Raw genomic sequence first — 27,762 nt, forward strand, 5'->3', positions numbered from 1 at the left:
ACATTCAGCGATGGATTTTTGTTGCAATATTTTGCTTGCAGGAAACGAATAACGCTCCTCAATTACGGAGAATAATGATTAGTATGCTGCAGTTCAGCGCAAACTGACTACCTGAACTCGACATTGACGTATGTTGTAGCGGGGAGGATGTGCGGCGTATAGCCCGTCCTGGCGTGAAATCGGAGGTTAAAACCGTCTCTCGTATACGAGTAATTATAAAAGAAAGTATAATTCTGAGTTTTAATTGTATACTTAGCTTATGTGGATAATGTACTAATCGTTTCGGTAAAGGAAACATTTTTATTTACTAATGATACGGCTGTTCTGTTTTGATTGAAAAAAGATTTACCTAGATGTCCAACAACGTCAAGTAGAAAGAGAATAATCAGTTATTCAGTGGTCGATAAAATTGTTCATACTTTGAATACACATATTTAATATTATCCTTGAAGATGTATCACCAGTGATGATCTTTTAAGAACTAAATATATATTTCTTTGGAAAATTTTGTTTGTACTAATCTCTTAAAAATATTGAACGAATTTTTAATTATGAAGTAAATACTTTGCTTTTGTGTTTGTCGAGGTATTAAATGAACATCTCACGTGAAATAAAATTGATAAATGTATTACTTTAAATGCCTCCACTTGTTTAACCAGCAACTAGTTTTCAATCTGTAATAATATAGGAAGCTTTGATCATTGCCTAAATGTTTCTAAAACACGTTTTCGTTTTTTAACATTTAAAAAGCATGCTGTACATAACAAAGGAATGGTAAATTTAATTAGCTCTGAATATTGGAAGTATCTTATTTTTGACGTGACAACGTCTTAAATTAGGTTGCGGCTCGGAGTCACTCATGAAAAAGTGTAACGCCCGGTAACGTTACGATGCCCGTCCAGTGGGTCCGCCGCACGGGATCCGCACGGGATAAAGCAGATAACTGTGGGTCCGCCGCACGGGATAAAGCAGATAACTATGTTTATTCGTGAAAATGTGGAGTGCTTAGATTCGTCATTTACAACAACTACAACAATAAAGGTAAATAATTGTACACTGATATTTCATTATCGTAAACTATGATTGATTGATTAATTGTTAGATTGACACAAAAGTTGAGAAACTGAGTTTATAGGTTATGTCATACTATTGACAAAATGTACAACATTAAAGGTAAATAATTGTACACTGATATTTCATTATCGTAAACTATGATTGATTGATTAATTGTTAGATTGACACAAAAGTTGAGAAACTGAGTTTATAGGTTATGTCATACTATTGACAAATGTTGATAGTGTTAAGTAAATTATTAGTTTAAATCACTCTGCAATCAATCGTAATTCAGTCGATTGAGAAGAAACAGCGCGTATTGCTAGTCAAACATTTAAAATAACAAATTATAACCTCTAACCTGTCATAACAGTGCGACCAAACAAACGAACTAAACCGACCAATCACCACGCGCGGAGTTAGAATTTAACTGTGTTTAGCAAGAATTTCAAATTCCAATTTTAGTAAATGTTTTATTCAACTTTACCATTTACAATAACAAATTTTAATTAATTTCAAATTATGTACAATGTTTTAGTAAACAAAATATATTTCTATAGTTAAAATTTGTGCAATTCTTATTTTCATTCAATTCCTTGTTCCTATTGTGCAATTTAATAATATTCATATCAATAAATATTTTACCGAGAAAAAGACGTTGTCACGTAAAATCTTCGCCCGTAAAACCGACTTTACAGGCAACCATAATTTTTTTCATAAAATATCTGTCCAACCGGTAGTTTTTATGATCTGGGGTTTGTATGGAGGTACAGTGAAATAGCAAATACACCGTGAAGTGGTGTTGTGTTTGCTAGGTTTTTACTATTTCCATTTTTATTCTACCTCTGAAACCTTCATAATGTAGTTGGTGTATATTTAGGATTTTCTCTTAATCGTCTTGTGATATCCATCCTACAGATGGAACAGGAAGGAAACATGAGTGTCATAGGCAGTGTGTTTTATCGCAAAAGTATATGCAACCATAGGCATTATGAGACACATCGATCGTAGACCTAGATTAAATAACGCACAATGTATAGTATACCTTCACTGCTGAAAGATTTTGACTAGCTCACAGGACTACACTGCACAGCGTCTATCGCAGTGAACGTGTTGAGATAAAATTGAACGGAGATCAATGTTTAAATTACTTTCATCCTGTTTTGGACGAGGAGTGGGTGGGAGGTCTGTTGTTGAACGGTCACAGTAATTTAAATCGAAGTTATACTGTAGATTTTAATTCTGTCTGTGACCTTGGAACTTTTTATCGGTATTGTTGAAATTGCGTTGTAGTGACTGTCCTCTGTATTCTGTGTAATACGATCCTGGTACAGACCAGAGGTCCTTATCGGGCAGGGTGACGGCCAGAATAAGGTTAAACAGAGGCCGGAATATCTTTTTTTGTAAAACAAATACTTTAGGAATTACTTGAAAAATTGTAAATTACACAAATTGTACATGTTCACTTTATAATACATAACGCTGGTGGGTCTCAATTTCACATTGCTAAAATTACTTACAAGGAAATACAGCTCACAAAACTATAAATCAGTATCAATATTTTTCGCTTATGTTTTCAACGACTGTTATTTTGTGTCTACGTGTAGAATTTATTTATAAGTTTATTTTTAAGGTTAATGAGTTATTTTTAATATTTTTCAACAAGTTATTTTATTTCAACATTTTTAGCTAAAACTTCCTTAAAGCTGGTCTTATACCAAAGGATTTCGATATTAAGCTCCTGCCGAGGGTTCAAAAGTTGTGAAGATAATGTTGCAAAGAGATAGGAGTAGATGCTGAAATGCAAATTCCTTCCGATGTTCATAATATACCTCAAGGATGCTTAGATAGACCTTGCCAACTACAAAAGGGGTGCCCTATGACTTTCGGGGGAAATGTACAGTAGGCAAGGCCGACATTGGGAGATAGAAGTCAGTGGGTTGGACACGAATCCAATCTAAGAGCATCTACTAATCGTTATTTTCCTTATATATAACAGAGTTGACTAGTAAAAGAAACCCTCGCGAGACAATCTGGTAAAACATTACCTTAGCTCTGCCTCCTGTACTACTCTAAGACCACGTTCACCGTAACTGCCAACCATGGCCAACCAGGAGGAGAATATTGGTGCATGATTAGTGACAAAAAATTTGAGACCAAGAGTGAAAGCAGAAGTAGCTGTAATACAAAGAAGGCTTGAATGATTGATGACATTTAACTGATTGAAAAGTAAAATCTGACTTGTCGATATCTGTGTCACATTCTAACTAAATATTTGAAAGTATTCCGCTTAGTTTATAATTTTAAGTAATTTAACAATACGCTTAGTTTTTAATATTACGTCTATAGAAAAGGCTACTACTTCTAAAGAAGCAGTTCTTTTCGAAATGGCATTTGTGATAAAGGTTTCTAATTTCAAGAGTAACAACTGTCGTTCTTCATTTAGTAAAAGGACACATGTATAGTATATATATATATATATATATATATATATATATATATTTCAACATTTATGTATTTTATTATATATATTTTCTATATATAATATTATATATATAAAAATCTTGAGTCACGATGTATGTTGCCAATAAACTCCAAAACGACTGAACTAATTTCAATCAAATTTCACATGTATCCGTAATTTAGTCTAACTTAGAAGATAGGATAGTTATTATCTGAATTATTCGCTTATGTCGTGAATATAAACGAATAAAATGAAGAAAAGTTTTCAAAGCGCCTGCACATTATAACCTGCAATTACGAGATAGATACGTATATTAAACAGTGAAACACTATTTGAAGGCGCTAAGTTATGATGTATAATTGTCTAAACTAAATTTTTGGTTGAACTTAAAGGTTGAGTGGTAGACCACTTTGTAATAAAATACATTATGCATGTACAATACATTTTTGACATATTTTCTTGATCGTGACATCAAGGTAAAATCTACATCGGGGTTGGAAATATAATTTACTTCAACCAGAAATGCTCATACGCGGGAAAAACTTACGAAAAGCGTGCGAAGCCGCGGGAAACAGCTAGTATTATATATGTATTTTAATAAATATATACGTAAATCAATATATATATATATATATATATGTATTTTAATAAATATATACGTAAATCAATATATATATATATATATATATATATTTCACGGATTTTAAATTAGTGTATTTACTCTAGAATACCTTATTATCTTATGTACAAGTATTGACGTTTCAGCTTACTTCGTAAACCCCATAGATTTAAATTTATTCAGCAGAAATTCAGAGAATCTTCGGCAAAAATACCGTCTAATTTAGTACGCCCCACAATTCAAGCTTCTTTACGCTTTTCTTTATATAGTTCACCACTTTTCTCTGGATCTGATGCGTTCAATTGTGTCTCTGATTGTGCATTGTAGCTGTATTTGTGACGCTGTTGTTCACACCGTTCACAACAGTAAATTGAATATTAAATATTCACGAGTATATTGTGTTTTTGTTCATACATGTATAAATATTCATAGGCATGTATGTGTTCTAGTTTCAAAATACGTATAACTTTCAATTGGAATTTATATATAATGTTGAATTCACTATATTAAGTGAATATATTAATATATAAATCGATCTTAATAGTAAACGCATTGTCAGTTTTTTCTCAGAATGGGCATTTTACGGATTTTACGAGTAGTTAAGAAAAGTGAAAATTAAGAAAGTAATGTGGGAAGATGCCTCGACTAGAGGTTCGGCAACGTACAGTAATTATACTATATTCAATAATGCTCCCTAGGGAGAGAATAGTTTGATCTATAATAGAATCCGTCATCACGTGATGTAAGGTACAGCCTCCTACTGTACAGCGCGTCACGTGATCCCAACATACTGAAACAATGTCTTATAACCAATGAGATGGGAACAGCGGCATTCCACAATTATGTTAGCGTGATGTACGTAACCAAGAACTTAATATGTTCGGAGAAAAATATAGGCTAGATCTCGCGGTGAGGGCACTCACTGGTCAATGGCTAAAAATATCTTCGCCGTGGTGTTGGTAAACATTCCAAATGATGCTGCAGAACACGAGTTATAGTGTCTCGTGATCCTTAATGTCACCTGGATATATTATTGAAGGAATTTTTGAAGTGAAGCACTGTTATGTTCACAACATCTGTACAGTTGGTGAGGATTTCATGTGGTCTGTACAATGTATAATAACAGTCACATGGTGGTATATCTTGTAGTGCATGCACTGAACAATAACAGCCATATAATCAGTTGTTCACAATAACAAGTGATATTGAGCGTAGCGCACAAGGTAAGCAATACAGGCGGTGTTGTATTTCCTGACGTCCAGCACTGAACAATAACCGCCATATAATCAGTTGTTCACAATAACAAGCGCACAAGGTGAGCAATACAGGCGGTGTTGTATTTCCTGACGTCCAGCACTGAACAATAACAGCTATAAAATAGTAGTTCACAATAACAAGTGATATTGAGCGTAGCGCACAAGGTAAGCAATACAGGCGGTGTTGTATTTCCTGACGTCCAGCACTGAACAATAACAGCCATATAATCAGTTGTTCACAATAACAAGTGATATTGAGCGTAGCGCACAAGGTAAGCAATATAGGCGGTGTTGTATTTCCTGACGTCCAGCACTGAACAATAACCGCCATATAATCAGTTGTTCACAATAACAAGTGATATTGAGCGTAGCGCACAAGGTAAGCAATACAGGCGGTGTTGTATTTCCTGACGTCCAGCACTGAACAATAACAGCTATAAAATAGTAGTTCACAATAACAAGTGATATTGAGCGTAGCGCACAAGGTAAGCAAAACAGGCGGTGTTGTATTTCCTGACGTCCAGCACTGAACAATAACAGCCATAAAAATAGTTGTTCACAATAACAAGTGATATTGAGCGTAGTGCACAAGGTAAGCAATATAGGCGGTGTTGTATTTCCTGACGTCCAGCACTGAACAATAACAGCCATAAAAATAGTTGTTCACAATAACAAGTGATATTGAGCGTAGTGCACAAGGTAAGCAATGTAGGCGGTGTTGTATTTCCTGACGTCCAGCACTGAACAATAACAGCCATATAATCAGTTGTTCACAATAACAAGTGATATTGAGCGTAGTGCACAAGGTAAGCAATACAGGCGGTGTTGTATTTCCTGACGTCCAGCACTGAACAATAACAGCCATAAAAATAGTTGTTCACAATAACAAGTGATATTGAGCGTAGCGCACAAGGTAAGCAATATAGGCGGTGTTGTATTTCCTGACGTCCAGCACTGAACAATAACAGCCATATAATCAGTTGTTTACAATAACAAGTGATATTGAGCGTAGTGCACAAGGTAAGCAATATAGGCGGTGTTGTATTTCCTGACGTCCAGCACTGAACAATAACAGCCATATAATCAGTTGTCGACAATACAAAGTAATAAGGAGCTTAGTGCACAAGGTGCAATATACGGTCTATACTGACGACCATCACTGGAAAATAAAAGTCATATAATCAGTGGTTCATATCGAGCCTAAATTGTGCTGTATCTCTTAGATACTATTCATAGAAAGGCTTTTCACATCTTCTTCTCCCTCTATGTGTACAATTGATTTAGCTTATTTCATAAAAAAAAAAAAAAAAAAAAAAAAAAAAAAAAATGTTATTAATATCTAGTGTCGTGCAGACCAGCATTCAGAAAACTGAAACTGTTGACAGTACCCTGCCTCTACATTCTAGAGACGTCTATGTTTTTCAAGTCAAAATGCAATCTCATCAGAGGTAGTGATATACACTCATATGAGACTAGAGGCAGGGACAACTACCGAACTGGGAGACACAGGACGGTAGTACATGAGCGTTTGCCTTCTCAGTCAGGAGCTCAGTTTGTCAACAAACTGCCAAATTTCATAAAAAGTGCCGCTATGCTTAAGGCATTTAAAACTCGTCTGAAAAGTGCATTGCTCTCAGAAGCTTTTTACAATACAGACGAGTTCATGGCACATGTTTGGGTGACCACATAATTGGCTGACTGAAATAATTGGCTAGAGTGGGAAATTCGAATAAATGAGCAGTAGGATGGATGGAATAAATTGTATGTACGAAAGTAACCTAGATGTCATGTATGAATCCAAAATTTTAGCTTATTTTCTTCTTTGACAATTGCTATAACATGTACATGTTCTAAAGCAATAAAATTATTATTATTATTATAGATATATTGATTTTTTCATCTTATTATCTTCCAAAGCTTTTGAAGGTAAGCACTATAGAATATAGACTATAGGTATTTATTAGATAGCAGTAGTGTAGAATATAATTATTTGACACATACGATTACATGAACTATTTATATCCAGGATATATAACATGCATAAATTATGCAAGATGGCAGTGAATAAAGCATACATAAAAATAGCAAACAGTGCTGCTATCACTGTCAGGTGAATCGCAACGAACAACTACAAAAAATGGTAAATTGCATCAGTCTAAAATTCATTAGCGTGCTAGTTTTGCAACAAAACTGTACTAACTATCTAAAGATAAATAATGATAATCAGCTATAAATTATGGAACATGTATTTGCACAGTTACATACAGTGCGAGCAATATAACTTTACATAACAATATACGGTAACAAATGCGCTTAACCTATAACAATACAATGCAGCAACATTACAGCTAGTAATAATAATATGGTAAGAGGATCACCGACAAGCACATAACAATACGCGCAGTATTAGAGTATATTGAAATAATACTAATATGAAATGTGACAATGACGAAAATGCTTTTAATTACTAAACTTCACTCTCACTCAATTATTGACCAATGAGCGTGTATGTGATGGAAAGGGCGAACTAGGTGTCATTACCAACTCGAGACAGGTTCACATTACGGACTCTCTTGAAGGCCAGAACGCTGGCATCGCAGAAGAAATCCTTAAGGTGGCCACACTATACCATAGTATTTAGACGTTGCCGCACGAGGGAGTTGTAAATCAGAAACAGAGTTCTGATGCTAAACAGGATCACGCCCATAACGGAATAACAACAGCATTGAACTGTGGGGCTTATTGTACAAGTTATTGATATGTGGCTCAGGGGATAAATCATGACTTATGGTCACTCCGAGATGGCAGAGATTCAGAGTCAATGAGGTAATTGTAACATATACTCGTAAGACGAGATGTCCTGTGAAATGTAAGGACCTTGCATTTGGAGATGCTAGAGGACATGGTATTAGCTTCGGTCCACTTAGCCACATCATCAAGAGCCCCTTCAAGGCTCCTGCCGTCAGGAACTGCCACCTCCGTAAAAAGTTTAGTGTCGTATGAGAAAAACAAGCATCTCAGAGGAACTGAACCAAAACCGGGGTCTCGACCTCTCTCGGCTGAATTGTGGCATTGTCACTTGGGTTTGCGATAATCCGCTCTCTTTATCGAGTCGTGTGGTTTTTGTCTCCCTCGCTCCCGCCGCAGTTCATGTTTGATTACAACTTTTGTGCGCAACTTTCCCTGTTTATTAGGAGTCTTTTCTCGAGCTGTGTGTCGTCGAAAAGGCATCCTCGTTCAACCCCTCTTTTTATAGTTAGTGCCATATAGTGATATAGTGATAATTACTTAAGTCATAGATTTAAGTTCAAGATCAACCGGAGGCAGTGCCGTAGAACGAAGCAGTGCTGTACTGTGTCATGTGAGGGTGAAGACCTCATACAGTGTGACACAGTATTCCCATTATTTTGACTCTCCACAATCCCATTTTATTACTTTGCAAACCCTCCGTCCCCTCCCCCTTTGTTATCCCTATCAAACCCTCTTTCTTTAAACAGTTCAATACTTTGTTTGTGTAATTCATCGTTTCAAGTGTAATTTCACTTCTCGAACCGAGTTCTCCTATACAACTTCACGCCCTATTAAGAAGAGTCGTAACTGCGGCAATTGGACAAATGTGAACTTAAGAAAAATACTACAACAAACGGGTAGTTTCCTATTTATCAGTTTAGAATGAAACAACCATTAATATTAGTAAAATGAAGTGTATAATATATTACGTACTTAACAATCCATATTATACTGAATCAACTGATAATAACTCATATCTGTAAAAGGAAAAAAATATAATGTAGTAGACATACAGTAAAAGGGCTGTTTTATAAATATGTCTCTCCTGCAGCTGCTACTACAGCCTGCTCACTACACTAGACTATATTGATGGATGCTAAGTTCTTTGAAGTAGTCAAACGCTTTACGTCTGGTCGGTACGAACGTCTTTATTGAGTAGTGCCTAGGCCCTAAAGGCTTTGTAGAGGAGCTTTGGCTTCTAAACTCCCCTGATATAACTTAGTAAGGTAAACTTTGATTGTAACGATTGAAAGGATAAGAGCTACTACCAAAGCTGAAATAACATATAATATTAAACCATTAAATGTATTTTGTTTGCCTACTGTTCATATATTATTTACCTTGTAAGTAACTCCCTACATATCATTGTATGACGTTCGAATGTCAGCATTGTGTATAACAGACACTCTTTTAATCCCTTTTAAGATTTTACCTAAAACCGTCTATTTTATGTAGCTCTTCAATATTTTAGATGAGGTTTAAAGTTCATTTGAGAAAAAAGAGATGGATTTTTTGTTCTTGATGATATAGTTAATTTAAACAGTGACAGTTAGATACAAAGAGACAGTCAACGGAGATTAAGGTTCCGGACTTTTTTCTGGTGAAATACCAACAATGAAACAAATGATGATTATAAAAATAAATGCATGTTTTGATTCTGTAACTATCTGATCCTTTAAATTCAGCCTTGACATATATTAACGGAAGTTCTTTGGTCGCAAGAACACTTCAAAACAATATTCTCTTTGTCTTACGTACAAGCTTCTAAGGCTACAATACCTTCAGGGCAGTCTTGTTTCGTTCCAAAAAGTTACAGTTAAACATAACAAGAGCACAGAATTGTGAACTGCTTGTTGACATTATATTTACATGTTTCTTAAACCAACTTTGGATCACTCACGCAGTTTAACTACAACATTCTAGGGCAGTTTTCTAAAACCAATGAAAATGTTACTTAAATACAATCTTGTTACTCTGCATAAATAAAAATACAATACAGAATTGAATATGTCAGAAATAACAGAGATGATTATGCAAAAGTAGTACATAAAAATAGGTAGAAGACCGTAAGAAGAACTACTTGGAGAATAATCACAAACCAGCATCGAATATTTAATGAGTTTTAATTGAATAAGTTTCTTTAAAATGTTTCGTTTGAAAATACATATACAATACACTAATAATTTAGAGAATTTTCATTTCGTATGGAACAAGGACTTTAAATTCCAAACTGGTCTAAAAGGACACATATTTCTTAAACTCTTAAGATGCAAAATAAAAAAAAACACATTTCCTCTAGGTTGTTTTAAAGTTAAAAAAACATGTATAACATTACGATGATATAATAATACATAGCAACATATTTATTATTTATACTGTAATTTATATGTTATAAAATGAATCTTAAGCTATGCATTACCAAGATTTTACACACACACACACACACACACACACACACACACACACACACACACACACACACACACACACACACACACACACACACACACACACACACACACACACACACACACACACACACACACACACACACACACACACACACACACACACACACACACACACACACAACACAAATAAGTTTTAATTGAATAAGTTTCTTTAAAATATTTTGTTTGAAAATGCAAACAACACACTAATAATATAGAACATGTACACACTATATATATACACATACATATCAATATATTTAGATCTTTGCACATAGTCCTCATCTATTAATAGACGGTGTTCACTTCAGGCGCGATGTTGTATAACGATACAAAATGTTACAATCAACTTATTAGTCCGCATTTTAAGTATATAATAATTATCTCTTGAGTATTGAAAAGATAATGTGGTAAAAATAGTTTTCAGATTTTATTCCAATAAATCAATAAATATATTGAAAAACATTTATGGATTTGTATTTGTTAAATATTCAAAATGAGAAGTTATCCATAAATCTGGAATAAAAATAAGTAAGGAAATGTGTTTGAGGTTTAATATAGTTTTATAGGGCTGTAATTAAGATACCCGCCAGTACAGCTAACTCTTAATCGGTTCAAAATCGGAGCAAAATATAAGCCACATCGTGTTATGTAACAACATATTGTGCAAGAGTACTGGTAAGCTCTGTAACCATGTACTGTTGTCTAGTTGGCAATAGCAAAGGTCTGTTAATCTTAACATACATTCAGTCCATACTTCACATGAAGATTCTCAGAAGGACAACTTACAAGATTATAATGAAAGTATTTTAAGCAACAAAAGTATTTGCAAAAGATAAAACAAATCCATAGGCCATATGTTTAGTACAGCAACTGACCCAGTTTGTTTGGTGACGGCAATGGTGCCTTGGTATTTCAGAAATAATTATCTTATGCTATTTACTATAATTTGATTATTTTGAAAATATTTTAAATTTAAATATGTAACTAGTGTTCAAATAAAATTTTAAAATAATCATTTTTTGTGGTTTCTGCATAAAATATACTAATATTAAAATAAATGGTTATTCCAATAGTGATCAATGTTTAGCCAGTTATCAAGCCTACATACTTATTATATTGTGTGAAAAGTCGAGCTTACTAGAAAATACTATATTGAACCTCTAAATGTGATGTTTATTTATAATTTGAACCATTTATGTTAAAATATTACATTAAATATTTATTCTACCATAAATCGTAAAAAATAACTATGGGTTCTATGTTGTGTGACTAGGTCGTATTGAACGCTTAGCGTACAAACAACTGTTGAATCGTAACTATTATAAATATAGGTGAATTAGCGATTCTAAACGTGTTGCTAAGGGCTAATCTTGAGAACGGCTGTAAGTACAAGGAAGGGTTTTATGAAGAGGAAATCGGAAAAGACTCCCAGAATATTGTAATATTTGGAAAATGATACTTACGAAACATAACTTAAATTTAACTGACACTAAACAGCTGTTGACACTGTCAGCTGAAGTGTGTTAAAAAGCTTGAAACATTTGTTTATACTTAAATTCCAAGAAATATTACGTCTGAATTGCTTTATCATTAATGTAATACAGATAAAAAAGACTATTTAACTTTTAAACAGATGCGCCAGTGATGAATTTAAAACATCTAATGTATTGGAAATATTTAAACACTGTTATAAAACCGACCATAATAAACAAACCTGTGAAAGTTTGCACACAAGGTACTTGGAACTAGTTTACTTCCTTGACATTGTTAAACAGAGTGGTTCACGAAGATGTGCAGAAACTGTAAGAGCTCATTATACATGTAATGATGAAAAATGTTTATATAAACATTTGTCGGGAAATGCTTCGGTTGCGAGTTATGACTAGAGAAAGAATTCGTACGGATTCCAGCTCATCACCTAAAACGAGGTCTTCTTGAAATTCTGGTTTCAGTATGGCCACTCTTGCCAACATGATGTTGTTATTATTATGTAGGAAAACATTGTTGCTGCTGTTGAACATAGTGCGTATTATTACAAGACGTATTTCTAAACAGTTCAGGGTTATACAAAGTAAAGTGTGGGGAACACTCAATAACAAGCTCCACCACTACCATGAACCATGGATGTATTGTATACATAATTTACATCTAGGAGACAATGTCCATCGCTTGGTGTACTGTATTTGGTTAAGCACACATCGTCGACTCCTTAAGTATATTTTATTTACCGATGAGTTACAGTTCACTCGTGATGGTATCAACAATATACGAAACCAACATTCATGCGCAGAAGTAAACCCTCATGCAACAATTGAACGTAACTTTCAACGGCGTTTTAGCTTTAACGTATGGTGTGGTATTATTCATGATCAGCTGATTGGACCGTTTATTTTTCAAGAGCGCTTAACAGGTCAGACATCCTTACAGTTTCTTCAAGAATTACCGACATCACATAAAGATTTTCCTGTTACAACGTGACGCCAGTTGTACGTCCAACATGGTGGCGCAACGCCACATTTTCAAATATTGTTTCCACCTACTTGAATCATCAGTTTTAAAATAAATGGATCGGTCGTGGAGGTCCTATACACTGGCCACCCAGGTTACCAGATCTTACGCTGTTGGATTTTTTCATATGGGAATTGATGAAGGAGAAAGTTTACGATGTCAAAGTTGATTCCCATGAGGCGTTACTTACGAGTATTCATAAAGATTTTACGCAGTTAAAGGAAAGCCCTGTTGAACTACGAAAATCAACCAGTGCCACCCTTAAACGAGCAGAAAAATGCATTGAAGTCGGCGGAGACACTTTTGAAAATACACTGTAATGTGGTTGAATAGGTTTGGATTACAATTTTCTGGTTAATTTTACTTTGTACTTATATTCATATATAATTTTTATTCATAAAAATTCATTACAATAAAATGTCTGTTCGCTTTCTGTGTATTGTATTTACACAGTTCTGTTCAAAATAACGTTTTTGTACAAGTTTTATTAAACATTTTTGATCTGTTTCTTGGTTGTGAAATAACAAAGTTATTGTTTCCCAAAGAGGAAAAAATGTGTTTTTTCACTCAGTTTCTTTGCATTTGACACTTGTTTTCTAAAAAAAAAAACTTAACTTATAGTTCTGGGACCTATTTATTCAATGTATCAGGTCAAAAACCACAAGAAACGATTGAATTCATTCCTTAATCTATCTTACCAGAATTTCAGGAAGACCTCACATGGTGAGCTGGAATCCGTGCGAAATCTTTCGCTAACCGTAACTCGCTAATGAAGCATTTCCAGATCCATGTTTATATAAACTTTTTTCATTATTTTTACGTGTAGAATGGTATCATAGTTTCTGAATATCTTCTTGAATTACCCTTTATAGCCTTTTTTCACATAACGTAGCTATGGTGAATGGGGTTGGTTATGGGTGGTAAATGTTGAGTTTAGCTCTAGTTCGCCTTCCTCTTATAGTGCAGCGTCTGGAATCCGACATATAACAGACTTCTGGAGTCATGCTCGTCTGAAGATATCCAAAAAAGTCGTCAACGAAGAAGCCCAAATGAACTGTTTACATAGTTTTGACAACAGAGCGCCACCTAGGACTAACAAGATATAAAAATATAGTGATAATATCCAGGTTGAATTAGACATTCCACATTGTCTCATTCCGGTGCAACGACAACAGAGCCCACCGAGACTACAAGATAATAAAAATATAGTGTTGTAATCCAGGTGAATTAGTCGATCTCTCATTGTCTCATCCGGTGGCACGACAACAGAGCCACCTATACTACAGAGATATCAAAACATAGTGTAATCCAGGTGAATTTAGCATTCTCATTGTTCACATCCGGTGCACGACAACAGAGCCACTTTAAACTACAAGATAAAAATTATAGTGTAATCCCAGTGGTGAATTAGCATTCTCATTGTCTCATCGTGTTTGCACGACAAACAAGTGCCACCCTAAACTACAAGATATTAAAACATAGAGTGTTAATCCAGGTGTGTTTTAGCATTCTCATTGTCTATCATGCCTGTGCACGACAAAACAGAGCCAACCATAAACTCCAAGATAATAAAAAATTTTAGTGTAATTCCAGGTTATGTTTAGCATTCCTCATTTTCTTCATTCCGGTTGCACGACAACAGCGCCACTTAGGACTACCAAGATATAAAATATTATTGTAATCCAGGTGTGTTAGCATTTCTCATTGTTCACATTTTCCCCCCCCAGCGGTCACGACAAACTAGATGCCACCTAAACTACAAGATATAAAACAGAGTGTAATCCAGGTGTGTTATCATCATCTCATTGTCTCATCTGGTTGCATCGACAACAGCAGCCACCTAAACTACAAGAAATAAAAACATATAGTGTTAATCCATGGTGTGGTTAGTACATTCTATTGTCTCATCCGGTGGCACGAACCACAGAGCCACCTGAGACTACAAGATATAAAACATAGTAAATCCAGGTTGTGTTTAGCATGTCTCAATGTCTCATACACGCGTGCATCTACAAAACCAGAGCCGACCTAGTACTACAAGATTATAACAAATATAGTGTACTCCATGTGAAATTAGCATTCTCGATTGTCTCATCCGGTGCACGACACACATGAGCCACCTAAACGTACAAGAAATAAAATATAGTGTAATCCAGGTGGAACTTAGCAATTCTCATAGGTCTCATCCGGTGCACGACAAACAAGAGCACAACCTAAACTTACAAGATATTAAAACATAGTGTAATCCAGGTGTGTTAGCATTCTCATTGTCTCATCCGGGTGCACGATAACAGATACACACCTAAAACTTAAACAAGATATAAAAAACATAGTGTAATCCAGTGTTGTTAGCTATTCACAATTGTCTCATTTCCGGTTGCACGACAACAGAGCCTACCGAGACTACAAGATATAAAACATAGTAATCCAGGTGTGTTTAGCATTTCTCATAGTCTCCATCCGGTGCACGACAACAGTGCCAACCGTAAAATCTACAAGATATAAAATACTAGTGTAAATCCAGGTGTGTTCAGCATTCTCATGTGGCTCATCCGGTGCACGACAACAGAGCCACCTAAATCTACAAGATATAATAATATAGTGTAAATTCCAGGTGTTTTTAAGCAATCTCATTGTCTCATCCGGTGCACGACATACAGAAGCCACCACCGAAGACTACAAAGATATAAAATATAGTGTAATCCAGGTGTTGTTAGCATTCTCATAGTCCTCATCCCGTTTGCACGACAACAGAAGCACACCGAGAAACTACAAGATATAAAACAAAGTTGTAATTCCCAGGTGTGTTAGCATTTCTCGATTGTCACATCCGGTTGACTTACGATCAACAGAGCCACCTAAACTACAAGATATATAAAATATAGTGTTAATCCAGGTGTGTATAGCATTCTCATTGTCTCATTCCGGATGTCCACGACAACAAGAAGCCACCGAGCACCTAACAAGATATAAAACAATAGTAATCCAGGTGTGAATTAGGCATCTCATTGTCTCATCTCCGGTTGCACGAACAAACAGAGGCCACCTAAACTTACAAGAATATAAAATATAGTGTAATCCAGGTTGTTTTCTAGCAACTCATTGTCTCATTCCGGTGCACGGACAACAGAGCCACCGAGACTACAGAGATATAAAATATAGTGTAAACCAGGTGTGTTTAGCATGCTCATTGTCTCATCCGGTTTGCAACACGACAAACAGAGCCATCCCGAGAACTACAAGATATAAAACATAGTGTAATCCATGGTAGTGCTAGCATTCTCCATTGTCTCATCCGGTTTGCTACAACAACAGAGCGCACCTAAACTACAATATATAAAATAATAGTGTAATCCAGGTGTGTTAGCATTCCTCATTGTCTCATTCCGTGCACGACAACAGAGCCACTTAGACTACCAAGATATAAACATATAGTGTGAATCCCAGGTGTGTTAGCATTCTCATTGTCTCATCCGCGTGCATCGACAACAGAGCCACCTAAACTACAAGATTATAAAATACATAGTGTAATCCAGGTGTGTTAGCATTCTTCATTGTCTCATCCGGTGCACGATAACAGAGCCACCTTAAACTACAAGATATAAAATATATGTGTAATCCAGGTGTGTTAGCATTCTCATTGTCCTCATTCCGGTGTGCACAGACAACAGAGCCACTTAGACTACAAGGATATAAAATATAGTGTAATCCATGGTGTTGTTAGCATTCATCAATTGTCCCTCATCCGGTTGCACGTACCAAAACAGAGCCACCTAAACTACAAGAATATAAAACATAGTGTAAATCCAGGTGTGTTAGCAATTCTCATTGTCTCATCCGGTGCAACGACAAAATCAGAGCCACCTTAAACTACAAATATAAATACATAGTGTAATCCAGGTGTGTTAAGGCATTCTCATTGTCCTCCATCCTACGGTGGCACGACAACAGAGCCAACCTAAACTACAAGATATAAAATATAGTGTAATCCAGGGGTGTGATTAGCAACTTCTCATTGTCTCATCCGGTGCACGACAACAGAGGCCACTTAGACTACAACAAGATATAAAATATAGTGTTAAATCCCAGGTTGTAGTTAGCATGTCTCATTGTCTCATCCGGTGCACGACAACAGAGCCACCACCTTAAACTTACAAAGATATAAACATAGTGTAATCAGGTGTGTTAGCATTCTCATTGTCTCATCCGGTGGCACGACAACAGAGCCAACCTAAACTACAAGATATAAAACATAGTGTAATCCAAGGTGTGTATTAGCAATTCTCCAATGTCCTCATTCCGGTATCACAGACACACAGAGCCCATCTATCTAACTACAAGATATAAAATTATAGCTGTAAATCCCAGGTGTGTTAGCATTCTCATTGTCTCATCCGGTGCAAACGACAATGAACAGAGCGCACCGAGACTACAAGATATAAAAACATAGTAATATCCAGGTGGAATTTAGCATTACACATTGATCTCATCACGGTAGCACGCTACAACAGATCCACCTAATACTACAAGATATAAAAATATAGTGTAATCCAGCGGGGGGTGTGTTAGTCATTCATCATTGTCTCATCCGTGCCACGACAAACAGGAGCCACCTAAACTACAAGATATAAACCTAGTGTAATCCAGGTGTTGTTAGCATTCTCATTGTCTCATTCCGGTGGCACGGAACAACAGAGCCACCCATAAACCTACCAAAAAGGATAGTAAAACACTAGTGTAATCCAGGTGTGTTTAGCATTCTCATTGTCTCATCCGGTGCACGACAACAGAAGCCACCTAGACTACAAGATATAAAACATAGTGTAATCCAGGTGTGTTAGCATTCTCATTGTCTCATCCGGTGCACAATTGAGTCCACTACGATGTTTTAGACATGATCTCTAAGCAAAGTGCAGCATCCGAGTTTTCTACACATAACATAGTTGTGGGAAGGGTTGATTCAATATAAATGTTGAGTTTAGCTAGAGTGACACCGTTAATACATTAGGCAGGTGAATTTAAACCGCTGGAAGTAGGCGTTTTTTGACCGAAGTAGGCTACTCAGTCCTCCGCGTTTAGTTAAATGTGTTTATCGGGACAACAAGGCAAACTCTATTTATAGCACTGGAAATATTTTAGGCCGGTGGTCGTTAGTTTTGGACCGGAGTAGGTTTCTGAGGCCTACATATATGATTTTCTTGATCATTACAATATGGCAAACATACCTGTGGTGCAGTAAACACATTACATTAGAAATAAATTCAAACAACCAGAAGTAGATATTTTTAAGTGAAGTAGGCTTCTCAGCCTTGTATATAGATTTTATTTATCTGGATAGTAAGGTAAAGTCAACTAATGTCTGGAATATATTTTATCTATATCTTCACTATACAGGGTGGCTGGTCATCAGTGTTACAGAAATGTTTGGGTGAAATTACAAAATAAATGAAGTGTAATGATGCATGTAAGAGGTTCCAAGTCAAAAAATTGGCTTCAAAAAGAATTATTTTAATTTTTTCTAAAATAACCATGCTTTTAGACATATTACAGCAATTTCTCAACTACCTGTAAACGGATTTGAGTAAATGACGTAATTTTGGTATTCTACATTAAATTTTGAGTAGGAATAAGTGAAAATTTTAAGGGATCAATAATAAAAACTCCATTGTTAATAGTTCCAAAGTTTAAAATTTAAGTATCTGTTAAAAATAAAAAAAACATTGGTCTATTGTATTTTTCTACACCAATACAAGAAGGTAGCTAAATATTTTTAAAACTGCGCCATTTTATAAGCTTTCCAACCATTTACTACACTATTGAGGTTTACATCTGCATATGTTCGTTTTAGTGTTTTGAAATCTCCAAAAATAAGTTGAAATATCCTAGACCATAAGTAGATTGTAAGTACTGAAAGTATAAACTTTTTGGCCGAAGTGGGATTTCATGGCCTATGCAATATGTATATATTTTCTTTATCTTGGCTAAAAGGCAAACTCAACTGTGGCCTCGGAAACAATATTCATTGGAACCAGAAATGCTCATATACGCGCAAAACGTGATATAGTTGCAATTTCTCTTAACGTCAAAAATCCTCAAATCCTCAACTTTAAAATAATATTTACCTAATATATATACACATGAGTTATGTACACATGAAAATTTTTGTAGGGCTCCGTCGTGTTACATAATAATAATAATAATAATAATAATAATAACAATAATAATAATAACAACAACAGGTCAATTACTAAGTCGGCTACGGACTTCGATTTTAAAAATTACTTGCGAAGCCGGGGATAACAGCTTGCAATTATTGTAGATATCGAGCAGCTTTTACTGTTTATCGATCTAACAAATCCGTAAGACATTATAGATACAAGTTTATTAGCAACTCAATCCTGCTACGTCAAGGATTCTACGTTGTGTGATAACGTTTTTACAATCCACACACTGTAAGCTGCTGGTCGGGGACAAAACTATGGTCTAAAGCAGAAAATTAGTTAACGTAAACCTCTATAGGCGTATCTCTCTAAACTGTACTTGACAGGTAGCTTTTAATAATTAAATGTTCACTTTGCAAAGAAAAGGTGTCAGTTTATTCTACTTGAATTGAGCAATTAATTTACTTTTAAACGAATTTGCTCTAGAAACCCAACACTTGTTAACTCCCTTAGAGCTGGAAAATTAAAAGGGGATAAAAGCGAGTGAGTGGCGAGGGGTGGGGGAGGGGGTGAGTGCCGTGGCCACCTGTCCGTCAGTCAGTCAGTGAGCCGCCGCCGCGACACCGCCGCCGCCGCCGTCCTGTAGTGCTGTAGTTCGCCGTGTAGTGTAGTGCCCGTGCCGTGTCATGTGAGTACTAGTCCCACAACTTTCAGGTAAATACTAACAAATCTTAACCTTTTTTTGAAAAATATAACTAAAGATAAAATATAACTTTTTTGAAGGTTTAGATCTATCAATCTCGTAAGTTTTATTCTTAATACAGAAACTACTAAGAGATAAGTACAGTGAAAAATATTACAGTATTGTATTGTTTTAAGTTTATGTTTGATCGACTGAATATACAAAAAAAACGCGTGTTACGTGAATTAATTAATAAATTTTACAAATTTAATTCCAATTGTCAGAACCTCCTGGGTCGCCCGCAGATCGGACGAGTTCATTTCGCCAGCCGCACTTGGCCTTACCTGGTCAGAATATCGGGTCATTACGAGTAAGTTGTTTTATCAGCACATCCGGATCTGACAACCAAACAAATACCATCTCCTGAAAAAAAAAAAAAAAAAACATAAGCTATTCAACATTAAAATACGTATTTAGTAAGTGCCAAGCATTTAAATACACACATAATTCATTGAATTACTTGCTGCAACATAAACAATATACTTATTTACTTTCTACCCAGAAGGGATGTTACGCATACGTTTGTAAGAAAACTGTGATACAGTATAATTTCATTGCTAAAAGTGAGCAAGTGTCAATACGAGATGTTTTGTCGTTTTTAAATGTGGAAACAGATTTTATAACCAAATTATAACTATTTATTTTAATTTTCTATATTTTTGTGAAACATGTTCATTTATACACGTCTATGAACAAAAGTATTGTAACAAAAGCAACAAGTAATAAATACATAACTAGGTACAAATTATATTCAATTGCTTAATATTATACGTTCACTATTTGAGATTGTTTTACGATAAACAATAATGTGAATATTGGTTTCTCTGTATAATGTTATTCGCTGTTTCTCTGTTAAACATGTTGATTTTATTTATATTGTTTGGTATAGATATCAATGATAAATTTACAATAACTGATTAGAAATTAAGTGTAAGAAAACAGAGCAAAGTCATAACTTTGCATCTGAAACCCAAGAATGTTTTATTTAATTTAAAACCTACCAACCGTGTTTACACACTGTAGAAATAATTGATTTGAGAGGTGTTCATAAAGCATTATAAAGCAAAAGCTGGTGAATCATTTTAAGGATTTATGAGTTTGGTTTGGTTTGAAGATTGAAACAATAAACTTTTAGATTTGGGATTTTAAACGTTCTCTACTCTAACTAGGTACATCTAAATGTCAATGATGTTTCAACATCTGTGATGTTCGAAGTGATTTCACACATGAAACCAACCTGAGCCAGTGTAGGAAGAGGTTTTCTGCAAATACAAATCTTTCCCTCATCACACACAGAGCAAACAAGATGATACATTTGCACAATAATACTCGTACTGTGGTCTTTCTGACGTTTTGAGGAGTTCCATCATTTATCAATGCCATTATAAAGAGGAGCAAGGTTTGGAATCTTTTAATCTTTTTGGAATATTTGGTATTATTAATGCAAAACCTTCCGCGCTTATTAAAAAAATCTTTTTTAGTAGTAACATTATGGAAGCTTTAAGCTATATATTTTCTGACATTTTAACAAAATACAAGACTCCATAATATTCTTTATGATAATAATTTTACTTTAATTAACATTTTTATTGCTTAGGTTCCATGAACAAAATCATATGACTATGAAATTGAAAAATTTCAAGTTATAAATTTGAGGTTTGATGAAAACCTCAAATATAATTAAATAAGTTTTTTATAATAAGTTAATACAAGTTTGTATGTAAAATGCCTATACATCCCCAGGACCATTAAAATTCGCTGTTTTCGTCAGTCATGTTTCACTAATTAATATTTCTCTTTTAAATATATCCTAATTAAAGTAGCAATTGAAGTATATATATATAATCAAGGTAATAAATATTTATAAATAAAGTAATGTAGAACATAAACCATTAATTTATACCATTAAACGTATCAAAGTCCAATTTAAAACTTAACCATAAAAGAAGATTTTTAACTATTGATAAAGTTTTAACTATTGATTTGATAAAATATGAATGAAGTTCCTTTACGAATAAAGCTGATAAAAAAAGGGGACTTTTAAAGTATACATTATGAAGATTAATATTTTTATTCTGAATATATTGGAATAAAAAATAGTAATCAAAGTATGCATCAATCATATACGAGATAAATAAAGTAATACTGGAATTTATAAACTCATTTCGTTATCTCCCTGTTTATTAGTCCATAATATTTACATCGAAATTAATAATTCATAAAATAATTAAGTTTTGACACTAGAACAAAATATGTATTGAGTAGTATGTAAATTTAGCGAAAAGCCATGTATTTTATCAGAGATGCAAACCATGTTCTATTCTCTTTATATGTTTTATAAAACAAATCCGTATAACACTTTTAAATTATTTTTAACCCTGAGAAAATTTATCTCATCTTTTACCTCAAATAAAAAACTCACAAAACCAGAACCATTTAAGAGATAAGTAATCTCTATAAGCAAAATAATAATAATAATAATAAAAAAAAGACAGACGAATATTCAAAGAATAAAAATGAAAACTCTCTCGTATTAATTTACTCTACGCACTTAAAGAATAAAAATCCGTAGAAAAAACATTCTTTACGATACTATAATTATTTATTGTATTTGTTACATCTGCTAAATATCAAAATGTTTCCACACAACGTTCAAATCAAAAACAATTAATCGAAGCTGTATTTAAATAAAGATATAACACAAAGTTTTATCGTGAATGATACCATCCCGTTCGGTTTATAAGATGAATAAATTGAAAGCTTTCTGGAAATAAAACCTTAATGAACGAATGTTACAACGATGAAGTAACAATAAATGATACAACATAATAATAATTAGACTTCCTGTTATATGAGAAATATTCGTACCAATTTTAAAATAGATAAAATTAAAAGCGAGTAAAATTTGTATTTTGTTCTAATGCATAGTATTAATTGGTACAATATGTTTAGAGGCATTGTTTTAGTATACGAGTATATTTATAACAAAATATACCTACATGTAGAGTTGAAAGATACATACTTCATTTGTGTTTTTTCAAGTAGGAGGATTCGTACTATATAAGGAACAACTGTCTTTGCAGTATTTAGTATTACTATTATTTTATTATTTCTCTTATTATTTATTTAGTTCTGTATTTAGGTAGTTTTCAAATATTTTGAACATAAAACGTCTTACAACTTGTTATAATGCTTTATAAGTTACATAGAAATTTATAGACACAACTTGTTTCAATAAAGTTTATTTGCTTTAAACAACGAATAAATAATTGTGTTTTCGTTCCATATGGTAACCTGGATAAACTATTCCACGACTTTAAGTAATTCTATTATAATCATTTGTTTGAATGTGAATAGCTCACGATAGTGAATGTAATATGTTACTTGTTAATCAATTTTATAATCATAACATATTGTTCAACTTTTTCGTTGGAATAAAGATAAGCGTATTTTTAAAACATTTTATTATATTGGAAACACCTTATATTTACTTACTAAAGGGCCGAGCCCGTGAGGAACACTATGGCACACAATAAGATACACGCCCGCCACATTTCAATAATCAAATAAGTTCTTAAAACCATACACTAATTAAATTATCAAGTTAATTCAGATTTGTGGTGTTTATTGTAGCCTCTCACATTGCTCATATGTTATACACCCTTTACCTGATTGTGTATTAACAATTATTAATAATACTCAATAATTAAAACAACTAATAAACAATTAATAACACTCGCAAGAATAGTAATTGTTAAATCCTTTATTTCAGTTAAGCCTTGCAAAACCTGTAAATATTGGTTCTTAACTTTGAAAATAACAAACGGTTGTTATTTGAAAAAAACACATTATTCAAATACACTTTATAATATTAATATTTAATAATTTTAAATTCAAAGTGTTAAAAACCACATAAAAAATTATTTACTTTCTTATGTTGGTTTTGTGGTGCTCAGCTCCCCTGTACATCTGTTGACATTTCCTCTGGTTTTTCATACTCAATTTAGTAGAGAACTTGAATAATAATACACTTGCAAGTAGGACAGGCAGGACATCTTGAAGCTAAATATGTTATATACTTGAGCATGAAGCTTTCTACATAGACAAAATAAAGTTTGATAATGGTGCATATCCATTAATGGAATTTGGCTCAGCTTTAGTGAAGCTTATAACTCAGTCGTATATCTCGAGAAGGGATTTAACGATAGATTTCGAATTTTAAGTGAAACTTCTTAACATAACATACCATCGAGTTCAAGGATGATACACATCCGTCCATGGGATTTGGCTGAGCGTTAGTAAAACTTATTATTCAGGAGAATATCTATCTAGATTATCTAGATGTCGATTTAATTAAACTATAGATGAAATATTAGGATAAAACCTATTGGAAAATCGAGTTTGATAATGATGGATGTATTTGCATGGGGTTTGGCTGAGCATTAGTGAAGACTATTACTCAAGGGAATATCTAGAGATTGAATTGTGCTATAGGATTGAAATTCGAATAAAGGGAATGTATAAATAGCCAAGATTGAGTTCGATGATAGTGCCTAAATAAGATCTTCATAAAACTTTGCTGAGCGTTAGCGAAGTCATTCACTGATTGGGGAAATTGAGAATGAAGCTATGGAAGTTTTAACGAAACTTGGTTTCTACATAGGCGGGATCGATGTCCTTCATGGGATGTCTCAAGGATGCAGTCAAGGATACGCCCAGTGCCTTCAAACGGTTGCGAGTAGGAAAAGGTTTCGGGGGACAGGACTATTTTTTGTGGTGGTTAGCTGGGATAGCTTTTCGGACAACGCGATGAATTATATTCCGCCGGGATGTGGACTAAAAACACTAGTTATAGTATTTAAACTTATCGAAGCCTGTTACACATGACATGGTCTGGCGGTAATAAAGTGCAAGACCAGCACCAATGTAAGCAATTCCAATCAGTTCATGAAAATCGGTCTCTCATAAAACTAATCTGGTGAGGTAAGTAGCATGAACATTCCCGTAAAGTAAAACCTGCACATAACATTTTGAATATATTAATGTACCGTTGATAAAAATTAGTTTACAGTGACAAATAGTTATTTTTTTTTTTAAAGAACCATTACTATTGTAGTTTTACAAACGGAAGGAAACGTCCTCATTAATAAACGTAATATAAATAATGCCATGAGTGTAGAAACGATCTCACGAGACACAACCTTGGGTAATAAACGGAGAAATACCACCGATACAAAACGTTTCAAGAGTTTTGGCAGACTGAAACATTTGAAACAGCTCAATAATCGAGAGGTTTATCAATGTTTCAAGCGTTTGAAAGGAATTTATTTGTTTATAAGAGCAGCACCGTTTCTTCACTGAAACCTCAGATAGACGGGACTAAGGGAGAATTCTTCAAAAATGTAATTCTTTCATCTTCTCTTTAGAAGATCTCTATCTCGGAGTATATTATGTCCTTCTAGTAGTTTTCACAACCTATCCCGATGTTTTTTTATATTTTTTGGCTTCCAGCCTCTAGAAGCTTTCGGTTTATACAGTTTCCCATCCTCAAAAAATCCCTGACTTAAAAGAGTTTCTGCCTTCTAAGAGCGCACGTTTTGGAACTTTTTTCTGGGGGATCTTGGCTTTTGGCAACTACTACCGGATTCGCAGATCTCGTGATTTCTGAGATATTCCTACCTTTGGAATCTTGTGGTCTAGAGAAAATTTCAGTCTCTTTATTTTCCTGGATTCTGAAAGATGCCCGTGTCTAAAGATCTAACGTTTTCCGATCAAAAGGCTTAAGCCGATGAAATCTTTCGGACTCTTATAGCCCCGAAATTTAGAAACTGGCATATGAGATGTTCCAATTTCTAAATGGTTTTGATTTCGAGAATTCCTTACCACTGGGAAGTTTATAGTCTCTGAGAAGTTCTGATCTTTCGAAGATGCTTAGTCTCTAGTTGTCCCAATCGTTAGTAGAAAAGGCTTCCAGCATCTAAAAGAATTTGGTCTTGGAAACTTCCAGTGTCTGAGAATCCTCAGCCACAAAGAGCTCTGAGTCTATTCTTGACTACTTGGCTGCTTCAATCTAAGTGATACATATTGTATATGCAAAGTGTAAATGTAATATGGAAATGTAATATAATAAATGTAAATGCACACTTATTAATAACACTTTAACACAGACTGTTTATATGAAACTATTATGCGCAGGATTGAATTGGGAACGCTAAAAAGTTCCTCTCATAAAATTTGCGTCATAATAATACTAAAAATTTGGAATAATAAAATTAAAGCGAAAAGGAATTTTATTTGAATTCAACATGTTACATCAAACGTTTATCTCAATTTGTTGTACAATGACATGGTTTCACGAGACGTATATATTATGCGGGAACGGCTTAAGTTAGCTTTAAGAATTGCATCACATTGTCTGGGTCAATATTAATTTCATAAAACTATATGACAACTTCTGTTAAAATACATATATCCCTAGTTCATCCAGAATTGTTCTGTTAAAACATTATTTGGCTCTGGGACTCCACCTTCTTGATTTCAGAGACGCTTTCAGTTATTCTAGCTTAAAATTTGTTCCATAGAACGTTTAAGATCCTGTTAAAATCCAAGTAGCCGAAAGTCAAGTACAATGGTTGTATAAATATAATTTTGGACTTTGCCCACTTCGACCACATTGACCCTTAACAACGAACCTGATCTATTCATGTACTTAAGAACGCTTATGCCTATTTTCGTAAAGGTGCGTACTCGTATATAATTTACGGTCTTAATCATGATAGTACATAGATTGAGACTTATTTAGACAAACACAGTACAATAGATAGATTAGAAATTATGTAACACTGACAAGAGGTTGATTAGTATGGCAGATTTCTGTGAAATCTACCTACTAGAGTTAGCGTCCATTACGTATTCAGTAACTGTCTATAAACTTGAGTTGAATGTGTCATCAAGCGCTTCCCGGGAACAGATAATTACATTATGGAACTAAAGTGTTTAGTTGCAGAACATACATACTGTAGCTGTTTGCACATCTAGTTTTCTCATTATTACAGTATTTTTATACTATGCAATGTTCCCTTTTAAATTGGATTTAGTATATAATTCCTTAAATTAGACTTTATTCAGACGTATTACGGACAAATGGAATATTGTGCCAAATTTTAAAATATAAAGTTTTATTGTAATAATAAGTTATCTTGCGGGCATGGATGGTAATCTGAGATTTAAACAACGTGCAATAACTAATTTAACTATATAACATTTAAAAAAAATAAAAGAGATTCAAACAGAACAAAAATATACATATTACTTTTTTAAAGTTAATTTGATATTTTATTTCAATTAAGAATTTGAATTAGGTTAATTCTCTAGATATTTACTTGTGTAATCTCTTCATTACCCATAAATTTTATCACTTTAACTTTTTCAATAATTTGCATTTAACGTTTAACCATTTCTGGCTTCACCAAAGTTACCTAAGTAAAATTAAAAGAAGATAATTTTAATTTTACTTAAAATTAAATGCAGTCATTCAATACTGTAGTTTCAACAAAACAGAAGGTGAGTTATTTAGTTAAACTAAATAAATTTAACTAAAGACATATTCTTTTATTCTCTTAGGACAAGAAACTTGGAAATTGCACCTACCTTTGTTCTGCTTCCGGAGTGACAGGATATTCTGGATGGGTAAGGTTGGGAGTAGGGGCCGCCTCC

Source organism: Homalodisca vitripennis, chromosome 4 (genome assembly GCF_021130785.1).
Source record: "Homalodisca vitripennis isolate AUS2020 chromosome 4, UT_GWSS_2.1, whole genome shotgun sequence".
Classification (NCBI taxonomy): domain Eukaryota; kingdom Metazoa; phylum Arthropoda; class Insecta; order Hemiptera; family Cicadellidae; genus Homalodisca; species Homalodisca vitripennis.